The following is a 5,000-nucleotide window of genomic DNA, read 5'->3' on the forward strand; positions in this document are numbered from 1 at the left end:
GTGGGCTTTTTGGGAACCCCTTAGGGCGCGATTCCACCGAGGCAACACGGGCAACATGTAGCATGCGACATGACTGGCTTTCAACAAGAATGTTGAATGCGGCTTTCAACAAGGAGACATGTTGCCTGCGACAAGGCAACATCGTTCTTGCTTGTTGCATTCTACATGCTGTGTTGAATGTTGAATCCAACAAAACCTTTTCCACCAATTCAACAAAAACTAAGCCAGTTGTCTACACGATGTCTCAGCAGGCGGTAGATGCTGCCTCATATCTAAAGCTGTGTAATGCTCGCAAAAAAAAAAACACGCACGCGCGCTACACTGAAGGGATCAACGTGTCCTCCCCCTCCGAGAGGAGCGGGTAACCCGTTGAAATCCTTTCATGATAGGGATTGGGGTTTGCAATTGTCTCCCATGAACGAGGAATTCCCAGTAAGCGCAAGTCATGAGCTTGCGTTGATTACGTCCCTGCCCTTTGTACACACCGCCCGTCGCTACTACCGATTGAATGATTTAGTGAGGCCTTCGGACTGGCGCTCTTGGATGCCGGGCCCACGCGGTTCCGCCGCTGGGCTTTCGGCGCCTCGAGCTGACGGAAAGATGTCCAAACTTGATCATTTAGAGGAAGTAAAAGTCGTAACAAGGTTTCCGTAGGTGAACCTGCGGAAGGATCATTAACGTGTTTGCCCGACGCTGGCAAAGACCAAAACCAAACACGCTGGGTGGCCGGGACTCAGACTGTCCCGGTCTGGAAGCCCACTATCTTCCTTCGCCTCGTGCGAGGCGAAGGCGAGGATAACCACGCGTCGCTGGCGTGAGGCGGGCAGAGCTTCCGACGCGCCAGCCGGCGACTACTCTTCTTAAACCAACCCTTCCCCGGGTGGAATAAGCACACAGTCAAACCCTAGACACTACGTCTTCCCACATCGTCTCCCGAGGCAGAGACGGCGGAAGTCTGATGAGAGTCGGCAGCGTCCGACGTAAAACAAAAATACAACTCTTAACGGTGGATCACTCGGCTCGTGGGTCGATGAAGACCGCAGCAAGCTGCGTGTCGGTATGTGAATCGCAAGAATACCAGATACATCGACAAGTCGAACGCACATTGCGGCGGCGGCACTCTCATGTGCTGCCGTCACTCCTACACGAGTGTCGGATATACATTCCATGCATCGGCTTTGTCAGCAATGACATCGACCGCATTGGGGAGTTTCGCCTGTTGCTACTAGCGGGCGTTCCCTTAAGGCCATGAATGGTTACCGGCCGCGTCACGTCTCTGACGGACGCGTACGTCGGTGACACGGAGCTTATGGACACAGCAGCGGGGAGGAGGAGGAGAAGGAGATGGTCTCTCGGGGCTGCCTCCTACTCCGCCGCCTCGTCTGCTGTTGTCGTCGCTTTCCGTGTCCTGTCTCGTTTCGGAACCCCAACCTGTGCCGCTATGAGTCGGACGGGCTAAGGTGGCTCTGCTTCGCGTGATAGGCAGGAGAAGGCGACCGGGCCGGTTGTTATTTACTCGACTAACCCGGATCACCCTACCTCTCCTTGCTGCGAGCAGACGCAAACAACAACAACAACACGTCCCGCGTGTCGTCGTCTGTGTGCACCACCACCGCCGACTGGCAGCCATTATTTAAAGGAAGGGACCGACGAGCTGGAGAGCGAGGCAACTCCTCTCCTCCCGCCAGCACCAAGGATCTTCTTCTTGCTGCTGCTCAAATGTCGACCTCGTGTTAGGGTAGAGTACCCGCCAAATTTAAGCATATTAATAAGCGGAGGAAAAGAAACCAACAGGGATTCCCTTAGTAAGGGCGACTGAACCGGGAAAAGCCCAGCGCATAACCTGGCGTCGTGACCCGGCGCCAGGGGTGTTGCGTTTCGGAGGGTCCGGCACGCAGTCTCTCACCGCCTAAGTTATGCTTGAAAGCGGCCACTACCCATGGAGGGTGACAGGCCCGTGTGGCGGAGCCCGCGAGGGTACGCGAGAGATTGTCGGAAAGGGCCTCTCTGTAGAGTCTGGTTGCTTGAGAATGCAGCCCTAAGCATGAGGTATACTCCCTCTAATGCTAAATATTTCCACGAGACCGATAGCTAACAAGTACCGTTAGTGAAAGTTGAATAGAACTTTGAAGAGATAGTTCAAGAGTACGTGAAACCGTTAAGAGCCAAACGGGTGGGACCTCGAAGGTCGAACCTAGGGGATTCAGCTCGTCGGCCAAAGCTGGCTGGGCGGCGGGATTCGCTTATGCGACCCAGGAACCCTTGGGCGTGCCCACGTCCGAGCCGGCGCCGGCGGGCGTATTTCCCCTCGTGATGTAGGTCGCCGCGACCCGTTGCTGGGGACGTCGAAGGCCCAGGCGGATTGGTACCCCGACGTCTGCGTTTACGCGGTCGAATGTCTAAACCTCTGGAGTCCTGGCAGCCCTGCGACGGTCGTGTAGCAGAGGGCAAACCCTCTCGCGGCGTGCAAAAGGTCGGTGACCCACCGACCCGTCTTGAAACACGTACCAATGAGTCTAAAATGTGTGCGAGTATTTTGGCGCACTCAAACCAGAGGCGTAATGAACGTGAAACGCGGGCGTCCAGGGTTATTCGGGCCTAGGTCGGCGTCCTCCGGGTCCGATCCCCGACCGGCCGCTGCCGCCGAGTTTCCCATCCCAAAGCGGGGTCGAGGGGGGTGCGCGGGGTGAGTCCCTTTCCCCCGTCGCTTACCTCCGGCCTCGCGGGTGCTCGGTGCGCACGGTGGTCCGTCTCCTTCGCGGGAGGCGCTTGTACGCAGGGGGGCGCAGGCCCGGGACTTGCCATTCGACGCCGTCGTGCAAATCTGTTGTTGGCCTCGCCGGCGTTGCTTGGGCTCTCGGTTGGCGCGCCGCGCGTCAGGCGGGCTTCGGGTGGGGGTTTCGGCTCTCATCCGGGTTCGTCCCGCGCGGTTTTGCCTTCCGATCCTGCTCTGTCCGGAGTGGCCTAGCACGCGTGCTGTCGGCAAGTACCATGAGCAGACATGTTGGGACCCGAAAGATGGTGAACTATGCCTGGCCAGGATGAAGCCAGAGGAAACTCTGGTGGAGGTCCGTAGCAATTCTGACGTGCAAATCGATTGTCAGAGCTGGGTATAGGGGCGAAAGACTAATCGAACCATCTAGTAGCTGGTTTCCCTCAGGATAGCTGGTACTCGCGGAAACGGAGGAGTTTCATCCGGTAAAGCGAATGATTAGAGGTCTTGGGGACGAAACGTCCTCAACCTATTCTCAAACTTTAAATGGGTGAGATGCCGAGCTTGCTTGAACGCTGAAGCTTCGGCGACTAATCCGAGTATCTAGTGGGCCAATTTTGGTAAGCAGAACTGGCGCTGTGGGATGAACCAAACGTCGAGTTAAGGGGCCTAAACGAATGCTCATCTAGACCCCATCGAAAGGCGTTGGTTGCTATAGACAGCAGGACGGTGGCCATGGAAGTTGGAATCCGCTAAGGAGTGTGTAACAACTCACCTGCCGAAGCAACTAGCCCTTAAAATGGTATGGCGCTCAAGCATTCTCCCGATACTCGACCGCCGGTGGCACTAAAGGCCAAGCTCCCTCTTCACCGGGGGCCCAGGTCTCAAGCCCCGGCAGTAGGAGGTCGCAGGGGTGAGCGCTGAAGGGATCCGGCGCGAGCCGGCCTGGAACCGCCCTGGTGCATATCTTGGTGGTAGTAGCAAATAGTCGAGAGACTTCCCTTGAAGGACGTTTTGGAGAAGGGTTCCATGTGAACATCAGTTGGACATGTGTTAGTCTATCCTAAGCGCAAGGCTATAGCCTTATCCATCGCTAGAGGCAACGGCCAAGCGAGTTGTCGTCACTGTCGTGGCGGCTCATCCGTGAGAGATTCTTCTCAGTTGCCGATGTGAATTCGTGGCGAAAGGGAATACGGTACTTATTCCGTAACCAGGCCTGGATGCCAACCGGGGCTAGGTTCCTTCTTGGGCCGGCCCTTGGTGCAGGAACCCGGTAACGGGACCCAACTCGCGTCCATCGGCGGGGGTCCGGGGAAGAGGTTTCTATTAGGTTTTAGGCGCCGTGACCCTAGACGCCACGCGCAGAGCGAAAGTTTTATGGTAACACTGTCTTCCGTAGAGCCACGCGCTTCTTGCGGCGTCCCGAGTACCACTGCCGGTCCGTGAAACATGCGAGGCAGGTAACTGCATGGGGCGAAGCGGGGGGGTCTGCTGCTGCTGCCCGCTGCCGGGCGTCGTTCTGCGGCGTCACGGCGCGGCGCACGTACGCACGCGGCCTCCGCGATGCACCCCAGTTTCGGGCCTGTGCGTACCCATATCCGCAGCCGGTCTCCAAGGTAAGAAGCCTCTGGTCGATAGACTAATGTAGGTAAGGGAAGTCGGCAAATTAGATCCGTAACTTCGGGATAAGGATTGGCTCTGAGGATCTGGCCAGTCGGGCCTGTGCGGGAAGCGGGCCTGGGTTCGGGCGCTGGACTGGGCTCAGAGGCTCTGAGCTGCGCGCGGTGATGGGTGATGCCGTCTACCCTGCGGCGCCGACGTCGCCGGTGTCCGCCCATCCGCTGTGTCTCGCCTTCCCCGGTGGCGGCGACCCATTCCAAATGCGGCCTCGCGTCGCGCTGTCCTTGTTCTATCAGCTCGCCGGTGCGGCGGTGCTTGTGGTCCGGGTTCGCAAAGGCGGCCGGCGGACGATCACCGCGTCGTTTGGGCCCTCAAAAGCCCCGGCGCGGCGTCCTCCGGTCGCTCCCGGTCCCACTCCGCCGTCCGCGCTAAAGCCGGCGCGGCGGGGCAGCGCGCGTTGGGGAATCACCGCAGGGCGGGACACGCTCATGCGAGGTGGGGCCAACGGCCCGGTGTGCGGCGGCTCGCATTTCGTGGTGGCGGCTCTAGCCCTCTCGCCACTCGTGCCGAGAGCTCGGACCGGCGTGTCTCCGGCCCTTCCGTGGAACGCGCTAGGCTGCGTGGGCGCGGGGGCTCCGGCTCTCTCTATCGCCGGCTTTCGGCCGGT

At 58.8% G+C, this 5,000-nt stretch overlaps 1 non-coding gene and 1 pseudogene across 1 annotated transcript; both read left to right on the top strand.

Annotated features, from left to right (window-relative positions):
• Nucleotides 1-995: 995 nt before the first annotated feature.
• LOC126989385 (5.8S ribosomal RNA) lies at nt 996-1,155 on the top strand. The gene has a single exon (XR_007743244.1). It is a non-coding gene; the product is annotated as a 5.8S ribosomal RNA (ribosomal RNA).
• A 568-nt stretch (nt 1,156-1,723) lies between these two features.
• LOC126989386 (large subunit ribosomal RNA) overlaps nt 1,724-5,000 on the top strand; it is a 5,483-nt pseudogene continuing 2,206 nt past the window's right edge.

The sequence above is a fragment of the Eriocheir sinensis genome, unplaced genomic scaffold, assembly GCF_024679095.1.
Source record: "Eriocheir sinensis breed Jianghai 21 unplaced genomic scaffold, ASM2467909v1 Scaffold1143, whole genome shotgun sequence".
Lineage (NCBI taxonomy): Eukaryota > Metazoa > Arthropoda > Malacostraca > Decapoda > Varunidae > Eriocheir > Eriocheir sinensis.